Source organism: Felis catus, chromosome A1 (assembly GCF_018350175.1).
Source record: "Felis catus isolate Fca126 chromosome A1, F.catus_Fca126_mat1.0, whole genome shotgun sequence".
Lineage (NCBI taxonomy): Eukaryota > Metazoa > Chordata > Mammalia > Carnivora > Felidae > Felis > Felis catus.
This window is the reverse complement of record NC_058368.1, coordinates 155,975,822-156,000,495: the sequence shown is the minus strand read 5'-3', so window position 1 is coordinate 156,000,495 and position 24,674 is coordinate 155,975,822. Positions and strand designations below refer to the sequence as shown.

The 24,674-nt window shown below is 37.1% G+C and overlaps 1 protein-coding gene and 1 long non-coding RNA gene across 9 annotated transcripts in view; one reads left to right on the top strand and one right to left on the bottom strand.

The window, feature by feature from the left end:
• Positions 1–2,899, bottom strand: part of LOC102900221 — a 55,231-nt gene extending 52,332 nt beyond the window's left edge. For all 4 annotated transcript variants that reach the window (XR_006587080.1, XR_006587085.1, XR_006587086.1 and 1 more), the window contains exons 1-2: positions 2,757–2,899; positions 1,411–1,490 (exon numbers count right to left, since the gene is read on the bottom strand). This is a non-coding gene — a long non-coding RNA (uncharacterized LOC102900221). The remainder of the gene's footprint in view (positions 1–1,410; positions 1,491–2,756) is intronic.
• KIAA0825 (uncharacterized protein KIAA0825 homolog) overlaps positions 1–24,674 on the top strand; it is a 389,144-nt gene that overhangs the window by 348,596 nt on the left and 15,874 nt on the right. The window lies entirely within an intron of this gene.

Sequence of the window (24,674 nt, the reverse complement as noted above, 5' to 3'; positions counted from 1 at the left end):
TTAAAAGAGACATCAGTATGGCTTAAGGAAGAACTATCTGACAATTAGATGTTAACTATTCATGAATTAGGAAGGTCTGAATACTTGCAAATTTAAATCAACGCCTCACAGTCTCTTCCCATTTGAGTGTTCTCTGACTCTCCCTTATGCTTTGGAAGGGCATGTTCTGGTTAGTTGCATTTTCTGAGTAACTCTAAGGTAACTCTTCAGTTTTTTGTTTCAAACACTTGGTGAAAAGTCTTTATAAAATGTGTTACCACGGTGTTCTATTGTATTTTCCTGGCGTACATTGTGTTAGATTTGTTTTCTTTGATGATTTTGATGATTGAGAATGTTGTGATGACTTGGGAGTCACCATCATTTCTGAACATTAATCATCACTAATAAAGTTATCAGTGTAGATATAAGGGAGTTTAGGTCCTGTAATTTGCTTTTTAAAAAATAACTTCCTGCTCTCAGCTTTCTTTTGTTTTCATTTCTCTCCCCCACCTCCCACCTGACCCCCTTTACTCTGTGGACTCCTCTTTCTTTCCCATCTGTGCCCAATCCCATCAACTGGTTTGCCAATCTGAAGCTGTACTGGTTAAAAATGCCGTGTTCTTTTCTGCTTGTTTTCATGCCTTCTAACCAGATTTTTAAATTTACCTTTTCTTCTTCCTATTCAACAATTCCGCTGAATCTTACCCTTACTATATGCCTGCATGGATTATTTCAACAGCCTCCGTGTTTCCAGTCTCTCCCAATTATGATTCACCTTTGTTTCACTGTCAGGCTAAGCTTGTATTAATTCAGGATTTCATTCCTCAGCTCAAGAACTTGCAGTGATTTCCTATTACATGATCCATCAAGTCCAACTATTCCCTCTAGGCTTTTATATCCCTCCACAAATGGCTCTACTGCATGATTTCAGATTCATTTGTTGTTCTATATACACTGGTCCTTCTCTGCCTCTGGAACACGTTACTACTCTCCTATCTTTGCTTAACATGACATTGTTGCTCAGTTATCTTTTCTCTATCCAAACTGAAGCTATCCTTCAAGTACCACTTACTTTGTAAAACCTTCTTTGGCAGCTCCTATCCATACTGACCTTTTTTTCATATCCATACCTTTTAAAATTTCTAAACAATGGAGAACGCTTTGTGTTCAATGACTTCTTCATTTTTACATGTTAGCTCTATCTCTGTGCTGGAGGGCAGAGAGATTTTATATTGAATGTTTCCCTACAAATATTAAGTAAAATGCAGGGCACACAGTACATAGCTTTCCTAACTTTACAGTGTACTTTTCATGTATATTTTCCCACTGATTATATATTCCATAGGTAAACTAATTCAACACCTACCGACTGGCTTATTTATCATGCATTCACTATCACTGCCATTCATTGCCCTTAAAATCTCTTCTTACCTCTTCTTTCTTTTTTTTTTTAATCTTCTTCCCTCTTCTTTCTTCCAAATGTAAATATTATTCATTACTTTATGAAGATCCTATATCGATAAGGAAAGAAAATTATAAAAACAAAGGTATGAGTCATCTATAACTATATAAAGCCAATCTTAACCATTAAAGGTTTTGTACCGTTTTTCAAAACTTAAAAATGGCCTAAACTTATTAAAAACATAAAATAGAAACCCACAATCCCTTATCTGCAGTTCTGAGATACAAAAGCTCTTAAACTAAAAGCCTTTATAAACTTATAGTCTTAATTCACTCCACTTAAATGTTTTGCTGCAGATATATTAATGTGTTTGGTATAGGGTACTATCCTACACTATGGTAGGAATGTTACTTAATAAACAAAATATACTTTGTATTACCTGTCTAAAATTTAAATAAGTCTAAATTCTGAAAATGACCTCAGTGGTTTCTGGTAAGGCACTGCAGGCCTGTAATACATTTGTATAATTCTGCACAGCCCTTCATTAAATCATATCATTTAATCTTCCAAATAAGGTTATAAAGTACCTACTATTACTATTGCTTTCTTTTTCTAGATTAGGAAACTAAATTGCTGAGAGATTAAGTGACTTGATGGTCAGTGATAAAGCTGAAGCTCATGTTTTCGAATTTTAAGTCCTATACCCTTTTCTATGCCAATACCTTAAAAAGATGCTTTGGAATCTCTACTTTTAAGAATCATAAAAAACTGCCCTAGGAATTTATATGGATTCGGATCTGTGCTTGTCCAGAACATGCAGTCTAGGTACTATGAATTTGCCAGCTTACAGTGGTGAATGGAGAGTTGTTGAATATTAATTGCTGAATAAAAACCAGGATATACGAGCAGTCCTTCTAGGCACTTAGAATTTGAGGAAAAATGAAATAAAGGAAAGCCTTGAGCATCTGATTCAGTAGCTACAGGTGAACGTGTGGTGGGCATCCAAAGGCATGTAGAATCAATAGATGAGAAATATTTAATATGTAGTTTCTTTGTAAATTCAGAGAAGCACTTAAATGTATGTATATATCTCTAAACCAAACTTTATATATTCTTTTGATGTATATCCATCAATAAGTCGTCAGAATCCTCAAGGCTCTGTGTAGCTAATTAAGCATATCCTCAGCCTTAGAAGTATATGTGATATAATTTTAAGTATGCTATAAAGATACTCAGTGTGGTAGATTACTGGAATAATTGCCTCTCCATGAATCACAACTCCGAGCATCCTACACTTTCTCTGAGCTTGACCAAATGACTTGCTTTGGTCAATGGACATCAGTAAATGTGGTAAGAGCAGAATCTTAATACCTACACTGGGGCTATGGTCTTGGAATCTTGACACCACCATATTGTGAAGAAGACCGGTATGACAGGCCAGAGACCCAGCCCATCCAGTTGAGCTGCCAAGGGCCACATGAGTGAGTCTAGGCAGGACAAACAGAATTTTCTTCAGAGCTGTGAGAAATAATAAATTGTGTTATTTTAATTCACTAAATTTGGGGTGGTTTGTTACATAGAAAACTGATACATCTAGCTGCCAGTTTTCATTTGGGAAGTCCCTTCATTCTGATTTAAATAGATTCCAAAGACTAAATTTACTCTGACCTGTGCATTTAAAGTCTAATACTTTCTAAAGATTATGCAAATGCATATATGTACTTATATATATATGTGTGGATGTGTGTATATAGATGTGTGTGTGTATACATACACATAATATAAGCATTTTATAAAATTAATGTCACTCCTTTTTAATCTAATTTATGTGATAATAGTATAAAATCTATACATAAGCTTCTTAAATATTTACTTATATAAACAGTAGATTTTGTTGACCGTGAAGAAGATGAAGCATGTATTTCTTTTGGAATAAGAACAGAAAACAGGAAAAATATTAATATAAAGACTATGAGGTGTATGTTTGTATGAGGGTTCATTTGTTTAAAGGCAGAAAAAAAAACAGAGAAACCATAAATGGGATAGCAAGTAGGTTGGCTTTCCAGAATGAGAATGTCTCTAAGAAAATGGTGAAGGAATTTCACCATTTGTAGAGAAATTGTGTGTGTCTCAGGCATGCTTACTCTCCAAGTGTCCAGCTTATTGCTGGGCCTTTGTAAATGTCTAATAAATACCCAATAGATGAATAACTACCAAATGAAGCTAAGTATAATAGAAATGAGAGGCAAACATTTCTGAATCCTCATGTTTAAAGTTGAAAACCAAAACTGCATCAAGTTTAGAATACTCACAGAATGGGCCATTACAGTTTTGTAGAACTAAAATTTCTTTAGTTCCCATAATTTAAGAATAGAATTGAGTTTTGAATGAGTCAAGTCAAACTTAAATTCCAGCTTGGTAACTGGTCAGATGAGTGGCCTGATACAAATTATATAAAGAATCACATTTTCTTTTTAAAATATTTTTTTAATGTTTTATTTATTTTTAAGAGCAAGAGACACAGAGCACAAGTGGAGAAGGGGCACAGAGAGGGAGACACAGACTCCGAAGCAGGCTCCAGGCTCTGAGCTGTCAGGGCAGAGCCCGACGTGGGCTTGAAATCATAGACCGTGAGATCATGACCTGAGCTGAAGCTGGATGCTTAACCAACTGAGCCATCCAGGCGCCCCTAGAGTCACAGTTTTCTTAACTGTAAAAATGGGAATGATAATATTTATTCTGAATAGTGTTTTTGGATTAAATGAGATAATATACATGGAAAGCATATCAGCACCAAAGGAGGGTAATCCTTTGCTCTGCTTCCTCCCTTCTTCCATCCTTAACATCTATAAAAGCTTTCCAAAGAAGCAAACTCTGGCTGTACTTTTGGTGTAGTCTGAACCTGTGTCAGAAAAAACAAAACAAGGGGCGCCTGGGTGGCTCAGTCAGTTGAGCATCTGACTTTGGCTCAGGTCATGATCTCACAGTTGGTGAGTTCAAGCTGTCTCTGCTGACAGCTCAGAGCCTGCAGCCTGCTTCTGTGTCTCCCTCCCTCTTTGCCCCTTCCCCACTCATGCGTGGTCTGTCTCTCTCTCTCTCTCTCTCTCGTTCAAAAACAAACATTAAAAAAAAAAAGAAAGAAAAATCAAAACGAAAAAAAATTGCTTTTTTTGTGCTCAGGACCTTAACAAAATTTGGGGCAGAGCAGGAGGGACATGAACTATAAGAAAGGCTGTAACTACTAAGAACTTGTTCTGTATCTTTCTAGAGATACCTGCCTATTTACTCATAGGTACCAGGTACTTCCCTAAGTTCTGATATTGTTGGAATAATTGATCTAGTCCTGCCCTTGTAAAGGAAGGGGACAACACAGTGGGAGAGAAAGACATCTACAAAATAAGTAAAACCAATCTCTCAAGGAATGTAATATTAGAAGTAAATAAACACGTAATTCTGTATTATCATAAAAGAAAAAATGGGATAACTTGCCTGGGGGAAGCAGAGGAAGAGGCTGGAAACAGAGGTGGACAGAGAAAAGTTTTCTCTGGCTGAAGAGGGGATATTTCAACTTATATCCTGAAAGATCAGTGAACCAGCAGAGTCTGCAGTGAGAGCTGAAGGTCCTCCTAAGGGGGAGGATGGAAGGAGCACAGTGGTAAATGAGGCTGGATCTGTGAGTAGGATTCAAATCATCAAGGGATTTATAAGTTCTGATAAGGAGTTTAAAGTTTAAACATCATTCTGTCAGCAGTAGTGAGTCACTAAGAGATGCAACTAGGCTTTAGTCTGAGGAGGTAAAGTCAGTTCCCTGCAGCTGGTGTCCAGAAGGCAGAAAGATGAGAAAAGTCAAGTTAGACCTAACCTGTAGACATAATTTGTCCCCTACTAAATATAATCTAAATCAAATGAAAACCTTTCAACGCTCTTAGGACTTTTCCATCTTTAGCCAGTGTTACACTACAACGTAGAAATGGATGGATCAATATTGCAACTCTTCCCACTGCATCAAGTTTTTAAAATATGCTGGTTTCTATTCTCCTTACGTTGATGTAGGTTTGTTCTCTTCTAGCTCTCCTCCTGGCTGGATATGCCACAGCATGTCTTACAGAAGTAATACATTAGGTTAATAAAGCAATTATTTAATTGACTTTAATTTCATTGGCATTCCTATTAGCTGAAGGAAAGGGGTTCAATCACTGTTTACATTTGTAAAGCCAATATTATGGTTTAAATTATGGCCTTCAGATGAATTTGAAAATTGAAGCCTGATAATCCTTAAAGCAATATTTACAGAGGACTCTTTGTCTTTGTAAAGAATAACGGGAATGGAAACAAGAGCCCATTAAATCAGAGGGGCTTTTAAATATTCATTTTGCAATCAGCTTCATTGGTTTCCAGGCCACTATCTAACTTCATAATTCTCTTTATGGAGAAATAGCAAATCTCCTGCTTTAATTATCCTGTGACGTAGAAATTAGTGCTTTGCATTCTTTTTTCTGATTCTGGAGTACAGGAATTCCAGATATAATGCTTACAAATATTCTTTCTCCAAAGAAATATCTTGAGAGTAATGTTAAAATTACTAATTCGAAAATGCAGACATTTTGGGTAGGTAGCTTCTGACTTAAAATGGGCTCTACCAAACAGTCCCTAATAAAATCTCTTCGAAAAAAACTCCAACTCCAAAATCAATCAGTATATTTGTTGTCAATGGTTTTCCACAAGATAATGAAAACGGTCTAGATATAGAAACCTCTCCTACTTTGAAGATGAATGATCCAAAGAACTCAAATAGTACTTGTGAAAAGAGGCTCCAGCTTAAGGAAAAGTAAAAATCACTCTGGAAACACACACACACACACACACACACACACACACACACACACACGTGTTAATATGCTTAATATAGAGATCACACCACAATATTAGAACACTTTCCTAGTATATCCTCGGTAGATGGAAGGCAAACCCTCTGTGGATAATCCTTAGGTTACAATCTGTAAAGACAAAAAAGACAAACAATGAGATGTAACAAGAGGCCAAAGTGAAAATGGAAGTGGATAACATTTGGGGGTGGGAGGAATGATTTAAATTGGCACTAAAGAAAATCAAATTAATGATATTATAAGACTTATTTTCAAGAAAGAGGAAAACAGATTTAAAGCATCCATACAGGAAAAAGGTAAAGCAGATTATCTAAAAAGGGACAAAAATTAGACTGGCCTTAAACTTCAAGCAGCGGTGCCACGAGATGATGGCACATATACAACATTATTTTAGCACCATATATATATATATATATATATATATATATATATATATATATATATTTTTGTATTTTTGACTTAAAGTGGCAAAACCAGTACACAGATTTCCTATATACCTTCACTCAGATACTCCTTATGTTCAACGCCTTACATAACCAAAGAACATTCATCTATACTAAGACATTAACCTTGGGACACTACTATTAACTAAAGTACAGAACTTTTCCAGATTTCACCAGTTTTCCACTAATGTCCTTTTGTTGTTCCTGGAGCTCATACTGCATTTAGTTGTCATTTCTCCTTTGTCTTCTCCAGTCTGTGGCAGATTCTGAATCTTTGTCTCGGATGGCCTTATAAATTCTTGAAGGTTCATGGTCAGTTCTTTTGTAGACTGTGCTTCAGTTTGGGTTTGTCTGATGCTTTCTTGTGATTAGTTTAAGAATGAGCATGATTGGAGGGGCGCTGGGGTGGCTCAGTTGATTAAGCAGTTAAGCATCGGACATTGGCTCAGGTCATGACCTCATGGTTTGTGAACTTGAGCCTCTCATCAGGCTGTCAGTGCAGAGCCTGCTTTGAATCCTCCGTCCCCTTCTCTCTCTCTCTCTCTCTCTCTCTCAAAAAAAAAAAAAAAAAAGCACTAAAAAAAAGTGTGCATTATTGGGAAGGAAAGTCATAGAAGGAAAGTCACATGCCTCTCTTGGTCTATCACATCAGGGATTGAATACTATCAGGATGTCTGACTACTGGTGATATTACTCTTGGTCACTTGATTAATCTGGGGTTTGTTAGGATTCTCTACCAAGGTTACTACTTTTCCTTTATAATTTTTAAATATTTGGGGGAGATGCTTTGATCTAATGCAAATATCCTATTTTTGCATAAACTTTCACCCACTAATTTTAGCATACATTGTGTGGCAGTTATCACTGTGGTATTTTAATAATAATTGCTATTTCCCTCAATCCTTCATATTTATCAAGTGGAATCATTATTTATCACTTCTGCCCCATTTATTCACTTGTTTATTTATAGTCGTATGGATTCATGAATATTTATTTTATTATGGAGTTACCATCCAGTGCTGTCGTTATTTATCTTGTTGCTCAAGCTGTTCTGACTTTGGCAACTGGCAACTTTTTCAGGATGGCTTACATTGTGTTTTCCCTGCCACAGCCCTAGAGTCAGGTATTACCCCAAAAGAGTCCCATTTCTTTCATTAGAGAATGGAATTTAGAAGCCAAGACTTGGGTGCTGGCTTTGCTCATTGCTACTCAGGCACCTTCTAGACCTCTTCAGTGGGTGAACCTAGGAAATACAGGTATGGATACTGGCTCATGCATACACACCTATCAGAGTTCATTTCTGCGTCACTTACGTGTACATTAAAAAGAATAAGTTCATAGTGATATCTCCAATTTTAATCCAACACCATAGGGCTTATTCTAGCCTTCCTCTATTTTTTGTAACTTCTTCCTCTGATAGTAAGAAATCTGAGTCCATTTTCTATAATTTATTTCTTAACTCAAACTCCAGTATATAAGCATAAATGAAAATAACTTTAAAAACATCTAAGGATACCTTTAAAATCTAAAAAAAAATCTAAAATTTAAAAGAGCAGTTATAAATTTCCTAATCCATATCTCTCTAAGAAACAAATTACCAACTAGAGAATGATGTATGTGAACAGGTCTTTTTGTCCTTAGCCTTAAAGTATCCAGTCAAAATGCTGCTTGCCTTCCAGAGTTTCTTTGCTTAGCTTCTTTCTCCCCCATTCCCTTCAGTGTAGTTAATGTGATTCAATTGCGATATAGCTAGATTTCTTTTGTCGCCATCTGCATTCCATATTTGCCCCCACCTCCCAGTAGATCTTGTGGTATTCATACAATAAAATTCACCTTCAGTTGTGTACATTCTGTACATTTTGACAAATGCAGAGTCATGTGCCCATCATTACACTTCCCTACAGAAAATGAGACTTACCCTTTATGGATAATGTCTCCTCCCATTCACAATCCTTGGCAACCACGGATATGTTTTCCTCCTTGTACTTTCACCTTTTAAAGAGTATCATGTAAAATAATATCACACAATAGGGGAGGCACCTGGGTGGCTCAGTCATTAAGCATCTGACTTCAGCTCAGGTCATGATCTTGGTGTTCCTGAGATCGAGCCCCACATCAGGCTCTGTGCTGATAGCTACAGCCTGCTTGGGATTCTCTGTCTCCCTCTCTCTTTGCTCCTCCCCAACTCATGCTGTCTCTCGCTCTCAAAAATAAATAAACATTAAAAAAAAAAATCAACACAACCCATAGCCACTGTCTTCTTTAGCATATATAGTCTTTCTTCTTTCACTTAGGAAAATGCATTTAAAATTCACCCAACCTGTTGTATGAACCAACAGTTTTTTCCTTCTTATGGCTGAGTAATAAATAGTCCATTGTATGGAAGGATTTAAGGACACCTGTATAGTTTACAGGTTTGGGCTACTATGAATAAAGCTGCCATAAACGTGTTTATAGGGTTTTGTGTAAGTGTAAATTTCACCTAAATTGCCAAAACACTTCCCAAAGTGGCTGTACAATTCTGTATTCCCAACGGTCTGTGGCATTTTAAGGCAGAAACCTGTAACCTAAGAATTGTATGCCCTCCTAGATATTGTTTATATGTGATGGTAACAGAATTCTCAGTTATTGAGGAAGTTAAAAATTGTAGCACCTAAATGCTCCTCTTGAAAAAAAATACTTAAAGTGATACAGAGAGAAAGGGGGGCGGGGGAGAGAGAGAGAGACAGAGAGAGAGAGAGATCATAATTAAGAACTTAGGGGAAAAAAATTCCTAATAAACAACATCTTAAGGGAAACAATGAAGTATACTTTCTTCTCATAAAAAAAAGGGTATCTAGAAAGAGCACATCATGTAATACTAATTATATAAACTGAGCTCATTAAAATCAAGGAGGGATGGAATTCCCAATGTTGTTATTCAACATTATTCTAGAATTTCTGGCTGGTGCAACAACACACAAATCAATTAATGGAATAACTACTGGAGGGGGAAAGGGAAAAGTCATTAGTAACTGCAGAGAATATTTCTTAGAAAGTTCAAAAATGCCACATAAAATCCTTTTAAACAGAAATCTGTAAGGCTGTTAAATACAAAAAAAATATCAAAAAATATCAATATACCAATAAGAAACAGTAGAGATAGTAGAAAAAAATTCTCTGAATAATACTAACATATGTACCATAAAATCTCTAGGAAAAACCCTAATAAAAATATGCAGGATCCATATAGAAAAACTATAAAAATTATTAAAGAACCTGAATATTGACTTTTGTAGTACTGCCACTCATTCATTTTATTTGATTACTTGTCCAAAATTTCTCTTTGAGACAGATATAACATCCATAAAGGAAGGGGCAATAATTACCATATTCACCGTTATCTCCTGCACCTAATACATTGCCTGACTCATAGTAGACAGTCCAAAAGTATTTATTTCTATATACCAATATTTTGTTCAGTAATCTGTTTTAGAAAATTTGTATAGCTTCTAAGACACATTCACTAAGTAGCTGAGTCATTTTTGAAAGGAGACTAGACTCGTTATTTACCATTGCCTAGCAAATTATAATACCAACCCATTTGACCACAGACAGCATCATGGCTTGAAGCATAGGCACCCATAGCCCTGCATTAGTATCTTTCTGCACTTTCTCTCTGTGATATTAACAGATTCCACAACAGAACACCAAGAATTTCAAAGCTTAAGGGAATTTAGGGGATTTTAGAAAGGGCTCTTCTCTATAAAAAGGTTGGCTGTACTTCATGAAATCGATTTTCAGATCCCACAGGAAACGCTAGGTCAGTAGCAAATGAATGGGAATGGAATTCTAATTATTAAACATTTGAGCTATTAAAAAAGAGAAAAACCCAGAAAAGAAAACCAGAAAATATTTTAGGAACAGGTTAAAGTGAAATATTTCACACTATGCAATTTGAGCCTTTTATCTGGAATCTCTTCTCCTTGTGTATAATATAGAATTTAGATTAATGATTCACAGTATTTTATTGCTTGACAGCTTAATTTCATTTCATAATTAGGTTGACACTTTTCTCATAATATTTGATTGCTAACATTTTCCTATATTTTAAAAATAATAAATGGTATTATAAAATTGTTTAAAGTTGGCTGAATAGCTAAACCACAGGTGAAGATATAGCATTTTCTTGATTATCCTTATCATTTTCCAGTGTTTTATTATCTATAGGCGTGTATTTGTATTTTTATGTGTTTGCTGGGGGTGAAGATACTGTCTAGTAATTTCCCTGTTGTGCTTTTAAATAGGGACTTCCTATGAACACTAATAATGGTAATGTCATAGTTATTTACTGAGAAAACTAATCTGGATTCTATGGAGGTGTGTTGAAGTTTTATGAAAATGAAATTAGAGATGCAGCATATCTCAGCAGTAATGAATCTGTTTATGTTGTACAAAGCACGGTTAGGTTGAGAAAAAGCAATTTTTCAAAAGCAGTGCTTTTTGGTGGTCAAGTGTTTATCCCACTGGGTCATTAATGTACTCCATTCCCAAGGTATTCTTCCAGAAGAGTTCATTTTCTAGCTAATGTTAAAGAAGAACTGGCCTATGACAAGCATTTTACATTTTTTTAAATGATAATCCTGAATTGTTGAGTAAGATCCTCTTGAGTAGACCCCATCACCTATAAATGAAAGGGCTGGCAAAGACCTTGTTTTTAATAGCTTAATTTACAACAAAATTAGGCATGTTAAACATCATTAGACATTATTCATTCTACTGCATATTGTTGGATCAATGATGGATTTTGATAGTAAATAAAATTTAATAAGTTTTATGGGGAAATGAGAATTGTAATATAGTAGCAGGAACTCATTACAATGAGTTCATCAGTGAAGATGGCTTCTGAATGTCAACTTCCTATAACTGAATTTGACTTACTGCATTTGGCCAAATTCATAGGTTATGGCAAATAGAATAGCTGAGCAAGATGGAAAAATTAGAATGATTTTGTTTACTAAATATCTCAATCTCCTAGCTGATTTTTATTTTATCTTATTTTATTTTATTTAAATTTTTTTTTAACGTTTATTTATTTTTGAGACAGAGAGAGACAGAGCATGAACAGGGGAGGGTCAGAGAGAGGGAGACACAGAATCTGAAACAGGCTTCAACTCACGGACCCCAAGATCATGACCTGAGCCGAAGTCGGCTGCTTAACCGACTGAGCCACCCAGGCGCCCCTGATTTTATTTTTTAATGCTTCCTAACTATTTCCTTAGGGAAAAAAAAATCAACCTAAAATTAAAAAAAAAAAATTTAATGTTTATTTATTTTTGAGAGACAGAGAACAAGACAGAGTGCAAGCAGGGGAGGGGCAGAGAGAGAGGGAGACACAGAATGTGAAGCAGGCTCCAGGCTCTGAGCTGTCAGCACAGAGTCCAACGCAGGGCTCTGTTAAGTACAGAAGAAATTTGTTTAATTTGGTTGATAAATGGGTTCTGTTGGGAAGTTAATTTTAATAGTCAACTATTTATAGTCTAGTCAACTCATACACTTGACGTTCGAATTTAAATTAGGGAGATAAAGTCAGAAAAGAGGAATAAGGGGCAGTTCTGTAGGGCTATGAAGGTGAAGAAGAAGGTTGTCCAAAGTAGTAAGGCCTTCTTTCAGGACATTGGGTAGTTGTACTGGGTTATTCACCAGGCAGTCTAGAAAGAGGTAACACGGTACTTGACTTACTCTAGTGCAAAAAAGCTCTGGAAATGTCAGGCAGAATTTTCTGTATGTGGTGGTAACTGTGGTGCACCCACTGCAATAGTAAAGTATTATTAGATATAATCACACCTTAAGCTGTGATGACACATGTTAAAATGACTATAAGCAATTGAAAGGGAAAAAGAGTCACAGATAGTTATCTGGAAGCAATAAGACAAGGATGTTTGGAGAAATAAGCTATTCTCTGGAGAATGATATGAGTTTAGGGTATGAGAGATAATGGGTAAGATAATTGGGAAGACAGAATAAAGGGCCAGTTTCTAGTTAAATTAACAGAATATATCAGATTTTACTCAGGGAAAATAGCAATGATATGAGTTGGACCACCATTTAGTGCAGGCAGCTTTGCTGAAAGATGCCTCCCTCATAAACAAGGGCTAGAAACATGGCATAGCTTTTTGGAGCAAGACTTTTTTGGCTATCTATCAAGATAAATACCTCACCAGTGATATGTTCATCCACAAAATGGTAATGAAATAGGAAGAGGGCATCCAGGGTGATAGCTGTGGGAGTTAGTCAGTGCATAAATTCTGCTTAGCAAGGAAGATGTTTAAATTTGAAAAATATCCATAAGTATTAAAGGGTATTCATGCTGCCTTTCTATTATGACACTCATTGGACTAAAAGATAAATCAAAGGAAGTGAACTGATAGGGTTGGTAATTGGATGTAATAAGAAGAAAGCTGAATAAATGAGCAAAGGACAGACTTTTTGCAATTTATTTATAAGGATTATAGTTTTTGGATGTTTGACCTCTTAAGGCAGGGTGTTTTTTGTTTGTTTTTTTTTTTTAATTTTTTTTTCAATGTTTATTTATTTTTGGGACAGAGAGAGACAGAGCATGAACGGGGGAGGGGCAGAGAGAGAGGGAGACACAGAATCGGAAACAGGCTCCAGGCTCTGAGCCATCAGCCCAGAGCCCGACGCGGGGCTCGAACTCACAGACTGCGAGATCATGACCTGGCTGAAGTTGGACGCTTAACCGACTGCGCCACACAGGCGCCCTTTTTTTTTTTTTTTTTTGGTAAGCAATACTCACATCTGAAATAGTATCATGTACATTTTTAGCTAGTACTCAAACAAGTTCCATATTCTATACAAATGGGAGAAATGCAATTCATAATTGACAAGGTATGAATTTTTTATACTTTAAGCCATGGGGCTGCCACATCAACAAATGTAATTCCTTAGCAAATATGTCTTATGTTTATATTTATGAAATGTACACAATTGACACAGAACCCAAAAGGGAATAACTAAGCATTTTATATATATATATGTGTGTGTGTGTGTATAACTATATATATAAATATATATAAAATACATACATATGTACGTATTACAAACTTCATTCTGGGAAACATTTATTAAATTAGAAACAAGGAAGGAATGCAAGCAAAATGTGCTTAGAGTTTCAATTTACCTTAGACTTAGTGTTACTTTTATGCATTTTGCCAAAGCTTGCATCCACATTGAAGTGTTGGCCTTGTTTTGTCTTTTGATTTTGTTTTTTTTTTATGTAGAGAGAATGATTTTCAAAAGTTCAAGTGATAAATTATTAAAATTCATCTATGGGAGTCCCACACTGCAGTGGTTTTTTCATGTTAAATATCCTAAGGTGAAACAGCACGAAGAGATCAAGCCAAGAATCTTGGAAAGAATGACCAAGTCTAGACGCATGATGTACTCCATATTTTGTGAGCTATTAAAGAGGGCACCATAGTTTACTGAAGGGCCATGAGATGAAAAATCTTACTGAAATAACTTTGATATCCACTTTAATATAAATTCTATGAGGGCAAAGATCTTGCTTGCCTGCCTCTTAACCTCCTTGATGCCAGCATGAAGTTAAAGGAAGCAGTATTTCTTATTAGTTCCTCAGGGATGAGGAAAGGAAGTGAGGAAGCGATGCCATCATCCTTAAGGAGATGAGGCAATGGGAGTTATTTTGAGATGCTCCTACTTTGCCATGACTGTGAAAATGATGGCACCTCAACTCAAAAGGATCTGCCATGTTCTCAAATCACTTCTCCCAATCCTGGCCTGGCATGGGGAGTAGAGAGAGAGAGAGAGAGAGAGAGAGAGAGTCCCTCATCGATTTTTTTAAATACACAGAGTGGATATAAAATGTTGTTAAACTGGGAGCTCCACGAGAGCAGCTAACATTTACTGTTATAGGAGATAAGACACAGAGACAGACCTAGGTTGCGGTACATGTACCGTATCGGGTAAGAGCACTAGTGGAGTCAGCTGCTTGGGTTAGAATATTGGCTCCATCACTATCCAGTTGTGTGACTTGGGTAACTCTTGGTCTGTGGCAATGGTAGTTAACTTACCTCTTAAAGTTGCTGTGAGAGCTAAATGAATTAATATATGCAAAGTACTGAGAATACTGCCTAGCATATTCAAATTGCTAAAAAGTACTAGCTATTATTATTATAGGCTCCATACCCCCACAGTACCAGCACATAGTAGGCATTTGGTAAATAGTTTGATTACTGAATGAATGAAAGGAAAAGAACTTTGAAACCTGTATGAATAAGAACATACAGTCAGTGACTTAATGAAGAGTAATGGCATTAATAATGTAGAGCTCTCATTTTCTCCTGGATTCTACAACAGTTCTAATCTTTCTAAATTCTTAGCCAATTTCAAGCAAAATATAAACTAGGTCCATATTTCAAATCCTTTTATAAATATGATGTTACTACTAATTTGAGTAACAAAGGTTGCAAACAGGATCTTTCGCTGATAGACCATGTGTTTCTAAATAGAGTTTTCATTCAGATCATTATCCCCAGAAGTGGTTTGTGCAGTGCTGATCCTTGTGTTGTCATCAGCTTTACACAAGCTAGTAAAAATGCACTCAATTTCTGCAAATATTGGGGTTGTAAATATGTAATTCTTTCCTTGATGAAGAGGATTTTTTTAAAGATAATTTTTAGACCAAGAATAGTATTGCTTAATATAACTTAAGTACCTTTTAACATAGCAGTTTCATAAATGCAGTAGACGCTAAATGTCTCTAGAACACAGTCTGTGAATATTTTCAGGTGTGTCAAATTTAACTAAAAAAAAAAAAAGACCTTTTTCTTTTGATTCATTAAATTATACATTACTCTAAGAAAAATCAGCAATGCGCTCTGGCAATATATAGTATTCCTGACACTTCTCTTAACAGAGGGCATTTCTTCTACATCAGCACTAAATGCTAGGCAAATAGCGTGACCTTGGCCTTTTATCTAAACTCTTATAATTAAAAAAAAATCCACGGGTGGAAATGAAGTCTCTATGGAGATATGGATGATTTACTGATTACGGAAAAGTTCAGCTTCCATAACTACTGATGGCTGTGCTTCCGTTTATGTTTTCCCTAGGCCATAACTATTTAAAATGTTACTGTTAGCATTCTTAGTTGTCCCATTTGTTGGTATATAACTCTCCTACTTAAATATATAGCACAAATCATATTAATTAAAATAAATTGCTCGGACAGTTAAGTTGTGTTGCAGATTGCCTCTGAAGGCTATAAATTCAAATTAAGGGTTTTGCTGCTTGTTCTTGATCTTGGAAAGACTCCTTTCACCACATTAGTAGTAGTACAAGAAATCAACCACCTTACAAAAAGAACATTCATTTGAATTCTAAGAGAAATAGCTGGATAAACTGCATCTATAGCTAGTTATATTAATCACACAACCAATTCTTGGCTGAAGCAAGCCACCAAACTGTTAATTCATGATGGCAAGCACTGATATGTAATAGTATTGAGTATGGATTTTCATAGCTATAACTATGTTTCCACATATTTAAAATATATATTATAACATAATTCTTTTTCTATATATATATATTTCTATTTCTATTTTATATATTATGTACGTAACATTTGGTTTCAGGGGTTCTAAGTGGCATACTGTATTAACAATGGTATAATTTTGGTAAAGATAAACAATCATTTTCTGGGCATTAAAGTATCAAATTAGGTCAGAATAACTTGTAGGGAGTTGAAATAACTTCATTTGCTTATTTTAAGAAAGGCCTATGTTCTATAATTTTTAAATGCAAAGATGTAACTGCCATTTATAGTATTGTATAAAAACTGGATGTCCTTTACAGTTCATGGAAACCTCTATAAAAATAAAAATAAAATCTCAATCTCTGTTAAAATTTGAATTTATTCAATAGTACAAATAAATGATATTCCTAGCTTTTTAAAAACATATTTTATGTATGAGTTTCCTTAATGCTTTCCCTTTTCCTAATGAATTCTCCCCAAACTAGTACACCTTAGTTTGACGTAATGACTAAATTAAATTAGAAATAAGTTTGTAAAGCTCTCTCTGCTCCCTATCAAAATAAGATTTTTGCCATCCATTGTTCCCCAATGCCCCCACTGAAAATGGTATAAGGCCTTGTAAATCTCATGTAAGATCCCTATTATTTAACTACTTAGAGATTCAATATAAAGTTGAGAGAGAAGCAAAACTTTTAAAGCATTAAAAATTACAACCTACAAGGAAATTTTAACGTATTCTATTTCAGAGAAGATACAGGTAAGCAATAAATCAATTTTCTAAGTTGACATGAAAAGGATAACATTGATTTCCTTATCTTCACTAAATGTATGCTAAAGGAGATGAACTAAAACTGAATATACATTTCTTAAAAGTCAGGTTTTAAAATACTAGACCACAGTAGTTGGAGATTTGCATCATCTGGAAAACATATCAGAAACAGTGTAGGCCTCATCTATTAAGTATACTATTTTAAGGACCTGCCTGCAAAGGAAAAGAACAACTTTCTAATCCTGTGGTTTAATTTGGATAAAAAGAGTGCCATTCATATTTAAGTTGATTACATTCAAACCTAATTTTCTGGTTTATAATAGATTTCCTGGAACTATTCATAAGTCAGTATACTCATGAAGTTATGTGTCCCCTCCCTAAAGTTTGTCCTTTGGGACTAAGTGCTATTCAGAATCACCTTCCTACAGAAGTGTTTTTAAAGGAAAACATCACAGTCTGTAGTTTCCAAATTTACCACAGAATTGGATAATGACTTTATGCAAAAAAGAATCAACACACTTTCTGTTATTGATGTTGTTATCTTGCAATGAATAAGAAAGGACACAAGTTATTCCCCAAGGTACCTCAGACTACTTCATGAGACAAGGAAGAAATGCCTGAATTATGCCTTTCCCATGAACAATTGCTAAAATAAAGCCTAAGGAAATGGTCCAAGTGCATTATATTACCACTAACATTTCATTCCTAAAGTGAAATATTCTATAAAATCTTAACCGGATTTTGAATATGGATTTAGAATAGCCATTCACTCTAGTCCATATGATGAACTCTCTTGTTCTGAATAAGCTCCCTGTGGACAAAACCATATACAGCTGCTCTCACTTCGGTATTACCTAGCATAATGGTTTGAAGTTAGGAGGCTCTCAATGTTTGCTGGATAAATGGCAAATTAATTATATACAGTAAAACAGTTCTACAGTGTGTCTCACTGTGATAGATATCAAATAAGCAACAAACCAAGGCAGATCTCGTAAAACAGGCTACATGTACTAAAGGCCCATAAAGTAACTTACAAGGTCCTTTAATTTCACTTTTACAACAGTCTTATGTAGGGATCCACTGTAATTAGTTTCCTAATTGTTTCCATTCATTAAGACAGAGTTTCACAGGGTTTTTGCTAATTTGGGCCAGTCTTCTATTTCTTCTCTGTCTGTAGCACCATATCCTAAGAACAAAGCTCGTTTTAAAACTTTTTATGTTGGTCAAAAACACTATACTGTTAACCAAATAACATGAAGTTACTGAATGTCTTGTTTTCCTCATACTACCATCTCATTCTTAGAAAAGGATATGGAAAGGTTAGTAAGTGAATGAACTTACAGCATTTGTTGTCTTTTGGCATGATCATTGAATTTAAGACCTCAAGAATCAGCTAGTGATGTAGGAACTAAGGATGAGGAGACTAATTTAAAGGCTCAAAGAGCCCTTATTTTAATCATTCATACACATAACAATTTAACAACACTTGTTTGAAATACTGACTACTATTCATTGTGATACTGGTGGTTAAAGGTAATTATTTATTCAATCCACCTAGGAATAATAGAACACCTAAACTTCTAATATGTATCAATTAAGAGATATTTTGTGGGAAGCGGAAAGATGGCGGCTTAGGAGGACGCTGGGCTCACCGCGCATCCTGCTGATCACTTAGATTCCACCTACACCCGCCTAAATAACCCAGAAAACCGCCAGAGGATTAGCAGAACGGAGTCGCCGGAGCCAAACGCAGACGAGAGGCCCACGGAAGAGGGTAGGAAGGGCGGCGAGGCGGTGCGCGCCCAACGGACTGGCGGGAGGGAGCCGGGGCGGAGGGGCGGCTCGCCGGCCAAGCAGAGCCCCCGAGTCTGGCTTGCAAAAGCGGAGGGGCCTGACGGACTGTGTTCCGACAACAAGCGCGACTTACCGTCTGGGAGGTCATAAGTTAAAAGCTCTGCTCGGAAAGCGGGAAGGCTGGAGGACAAAGGGAGGGAGAGCTGCTGAGCCCCGTGACGACAGAGCTCAGTTTGGTAGGGAACAAAGGCGCTCACCGGCGCCATCTCCCCCGCCCATCCCCCAGCCAAAATCCCAAAGAGAACCAGTTCCTGCCAGGGAACTTGCTCGCTCCGCGCAAACACCCAACTCTGTGCTTCTGCGGAGCCAAACCTCCGGCAGCGGATCTGACTCCCTCCCGCTGCCACAGGGCCCCTCCTGAAGAGGATCACCTAAGGAGAAGCAATCTAAGCCTGCCCCTCCTGCTCCCGTGCACCTTGCCTACCCACCCCAGCTAATACGCCAGATCCCCAGCATCACAAGCCTGGCAGTGTGCAAGTAGCCCAGACGGGCCACACCACCCCACAGTGAATCCCACCCCTAGGAGAGGGGAAGAGAAGGCACACACCAGTCTGACTGTGGCCCCAGCGGTGGGCTGGGGGCAGACATCAGGTCTGACTGTGGCCCCGCCCACCGACTCCAGTTATACACCACAGCACAGGGGAAGTGCCCTGCAGGTCCTCACCACGCCAGGGACTATCCAAAATGACCAAGCGGAAGAATTCCCCTCAGAAGAATCTCCAGGAAATAACAACAGCTAATGAGCTGATCAAAAAGGATTTAAATAATATAACAGAAAGTGAATTTAGAATAATAGTCATAAAATTAATCGCTGGGCTTGAAAACAGTATACAGGAGAGCAGAGAATCTCTTGCTACAGAGATCAAGGGACTAAGGAACAGTCACGAGGAGCTGAAAAACGCTTTAAACGAAATGCATAACAAAATGGAAACCACCACAGCTCGGCATGAAGAGGCAGAGGAGAGAATAGGTGAACTAGAGGATAAAGTTATGGAGAAAGAGGAAGTGAGAAAAAGAGAGATAAAAACATCCAGGAGTATGAGGGGAAAATTAGAGGACTAAGTGATACACTAAAAAGAAATAATATACGCATAATTGGTATCCCAGAGGAGGAAGAGAGAGGGAAAGGTGCTGAAGGGGTACTTGAAGAAATAATAGCTGAGAACTTCCCTGAACTGGGGAAGGAAAAAGGCATTGAAATCCAAGAGGCACAGAGAACTCCCTTCAGACGTAACTTGAATCGATCTTCTGCACGACATATCATAGTGAAACTGGCAAAATACAAGGATAAAGAGAAAATTCTGAAAGCAGCAAGGGGTAAACGTGCCCTCACATATAAAGGGAGACCTATAAGACTCGTGACCGATCTCTCTTTTGAAACTTGGCAGGCCAGAAAGAATTGGCACGAGATTTTCAGGGTGCTAGACAGAAAAAATATGCAGCCGAGAATCCTTTATCCAGCAAGTCTGTCATTTAGAATAGAAGGAGAGATAAAGGTCTTCCCAAACAAACAAAAACTGAAGGAATTTGTCACCACTAAACCAGCCCTACAAGAGATCCTAAGGGGGACCCTGTGAGACAAAGTCCCAGAGACATCACTACAAGCATAAAACACACAGACATCACAATGACTCTCAACCCGTATCTTTCTATAATAACACTGAATGTAAATGGATTAAATGCGCCAACCAAAAGACATAGGGTATCAGAATGGATAAAAACACAAGACCCATCTATTTGCTGTCTACAAGAGACTCATTTTAGACCTGAGGACACCTTTAGATTGAGAGTGAGGGGATGGAGAACTATTTATCATGCGACTGGAAGCCAAAAGAAAGCTGGAGTAGCCATACTTATATCAGACAAACTAGACTTTAAAGTAAAGGCTGTAACAAGAGATGAAGGACATTATATAATAGTTACAGGGTCTATCCATCAGGAAGAGCTAACAATTATAAATGTCTATGCACCGAATACCGGAGCCCCCAAATATATAAAACAATTACTCATAAACATAAGCAACCTTATTGATAAGAATGTGGTAATTGCAGGGGACTTTAACACCCCACTTACAGAAATGGACAGATCATCTAGACACATGGTCAATAAAGAAACAAGGGCCCTGAATGAGACATTGGATCAGATGGACTTGACAGATATATTTAGAACTCTGCATCCCAAAGCAACAGAATATACTTTCTTCTCGAGTGCACATGGAACATTCTCCAAGACAGATCATATACTGGGTCACAAAACAGCCCTTCATAAGTTTACAAGAATTGAAATTATACCATGCATACTTTCAGACCACAATGCTATGAAGCTTGAAATCAACCACAGAAAAAAGTCTGGAAAACCTCCAAAGGCATGGAGGTTAAAGAACACCCTACTAACGAATGAGTGGGTCAACCAGGCAATTAGAGAAGAAATTAAAAAAATATATGGAAACAAACGAAAATGAAAATACAACAATCCAAACGCTTTGGGACGCAGCGAAGGCAGTCCTGAGAGGAAAATACATTGCAATCCAGGCCTATCTCAAGAAACAAGAAAAATCCCAAATACAAAATCTAACAGCACACCTAAAGGAACTAGAAGCAGAACAGCAAAGGCAGCCTAAACCCAGCAGAAGAAGAGAAATAATAAAGATCAGAGCAGAAATAAACAATATAGAATCTAAAAAAACTGTAGAGCAGATCAACGAAACCAAGAGTTGGTTTTTTGAAAAAATAAACAAAATTGACAAACCTCTAGCCAGGCTTCTCAAAAAGAAAAGGGAGATGACCCAAATAGATAAAATCATGAATGAAAATGGAATTATTACAACCAATCCCTCAGAGATACAAACAATTATCAGGGAATACTATGAAAAATTATATGCCAACAAATTGGACAACCTGGAAGAAATGGACAAATTCCTGAACACCCACACTCTTCCAAAACTCAATCAGGAGGAAATAGAAAGCTTGAACAGACCCATAACCAGCGAAGAAATTGAATCGGTTATCAAAAATCTCCCAACAAATAAGAGTCCAGGACCAGATGGCTTCCCAGGGGAGTTCTACCAGACGTTTAAAGCAGAGATAATACCTATCCTTCTCAAGCTATTCCAAGAAATAGAAAGGGAAGGAAAACTTCCAGACTCATTCTATGAAGCCAGTATTACTTTGATTCCTAAACCAGACAGAGACCCAGTAAAAAAAGAGAACTACAGGCCAATATCCCTGATGAATAGGGATGTAAAAATTCTCAATAAGATACTAGCAAATTGAATTCAACGGCATATAAAAAGAATTATTCACCATGATCAAGTGGGATTCATTCCTGGGATGCAGGGCTGGTTCAACATTCGCAAATCAATCAACGTGATACATCACATTAACAAAAAAAAAAGAGAAGAATCATATGATCCTGTCAATCGATGCAGAAAAGGCCTTTGACAAAATCCAGCACCCTTTCTTAATAAAAACCCTTGAGAAAGTCGGGGTAGAAGGAACATACTTAAAGATCATAAAAACCATTTACGAAAAGCCCACAGCTAACATCATCCTCAACGGGGAAAAACTGAGACCTTTTTCCCTGAGATCAGGAACACGACAAGGATGCCCACTCTCACCGCTGCTGTTTAACATAGTGCTGGAAGTTCTAGCATCAGCAATCAGACAACAAAAGGAAATCAAAGGCATCCAAATTGGCAAAGATGAAGTCAAGCTTTCGCTTTTTGCAGATGACATGATATTATACATGGAAAATCCGATAGACTCCACCAAAAGTCTGCTAGAACTGATACAGGAATTCAGCAACGTTGCAGGATACAAAATCAATGTACAGAAATCAGTTGCATTCTTATACACTAACAATGAAGCAACAGAAAGACAAATAAAGAAACTGATCCCATTCACAATTGCATAAAATACCTAGGAATAAATCTAACCAAAGATGTAAAGGATCTGTATGCTGAAAACTATAGAAAGCTTATGAAGGAAATTGAAGAAGATTTAAAGAAATGGAAAGACATTCCCTGCTCATGGATTGGAAAAATAAATATTGTCAAAATGTCAATACTACCCAAAGCTATCTACACATTCAATGCAATCCCAATCAAAATTGCACCAGCATTCTTCTCAAAACTAGAACAAGCAATCCTAAAATTCATATGGAACCACAAAAGGCCTGAATAGCCAAAGGAATTTTGAAGAAGACCAAAGCAGGAGGCATCACAATCCCAGACTTTAGCCTCTACTACAAAGCTGTCATCATCAAGACAGCATGGTATTGGCACAAAAACAGACACATAGACCAATGGAACAGAATAGAAACCCCAGAACTAGACCCACAAACGTATGGCCAACTCATCTTTGACAAAGCAGGAAAGAACATCCAATGGAAAAAAGACAGCCTCTTTAACAAATGGTGCTGGGAGAACTGGACAGCAACATGCAGAAGGTTGAAACTAGACCACTTTCTCACACCATTCACAAAAATAAACTCCAAATGGATAAAGGACCTAAATGTGAGACAGGAAACCATCAAAACCTTAGAGGAGAAAGCAGGAAAAGACCTCTCTGACCTCAGCCGTAGCAATCTCTTACTCGACACATCCCCAAAGGCAAGGGAATTAAAAGCAAAAGTGAATTACTGGGACCTTATGAAGATAAAAAGCTTCTGCACAGCAAAGGAAACAACCAACAAAACTAAAAGGCAACCAACGGAATGGGAAAAGATATTCGCAAATGACATATCGGACAAAGGGCTAGTATCCAAAATCTATAAAGAGCTCACCAAACTCCACACTCGAAAAACAAATAACCCAGTGAAGAAATGGGCAGAAAACATGAATAGACACTTCTCTAAAGAAGACATCCGGATGGCCAACAGGCACATGAAAAGATGTTCAGCGTCGCTCCTTATCAGGGAAATACAAATCAAAACCACACTCAGGTATCACCTCACGCCAGTCAGAGTGGTCAAAATGAACAAATCAGGAGACTATAGATGCTGGAGAGGATGTGGAGAAACGGGAACCCTCTTGCACTGTTGGTGGGAATGCAAATTGGTGCAGCCACTCTGGAAAACAGTGTGGAGGTTCCTCAGAAAATTAAAAATAGACCTACCCTATGACCCAGCAATAGCACTGCTAGGAATTTATCAAAGGGATACAGGAGTACTGATGCATAGGGCCACTTGTACCCCAATGTTCATAGCAGCACTCTCAACAATAGCCAAATTATGGAAAGAGCCTAAATGTCCATCAACTGATGAATGGATAAAGAAATTGTGGTTTATATACACAATGGAATATTACGTGGCAATGAGAAAAAATGAAATATGGCCTTTTGTAGCAACGTGGATGGAACTGGAGAGTGTGATGCTAAGTGAAATAAGCCATACAGAGAAAGACAGATACCATATGGTTTCACTCTTATGTGGATCCTGAGAAACTTAACAGGAACCCATGGGGGAGGGGAAGGAAAAAAAAAAAAAGAGGTTAGAGTGGGAGAGAGCCAAAGCATAAGAGACTGTTAAAAACTGAGAACAAAGTGAGGGTTGATGGGGGGTGGGAGGGAGGTGAGGGTGGGTGATGGGTATTGAGGAGGGCACCTTTTGGGATGAGCACTGGGTGTTGTATGGAAACCAATTTGTCAATAAATGTCATAAAAAAAAAAAGAGATATTTTGTGAGTGCTTAAAGTTGAAACATGTTTTTTGAAATAAAATATGTGGAATAAGGGCTATAAGTCTTTGTCAAAGAAAAGCAAGTATAGATAAAAAGAGACATGTGAAAA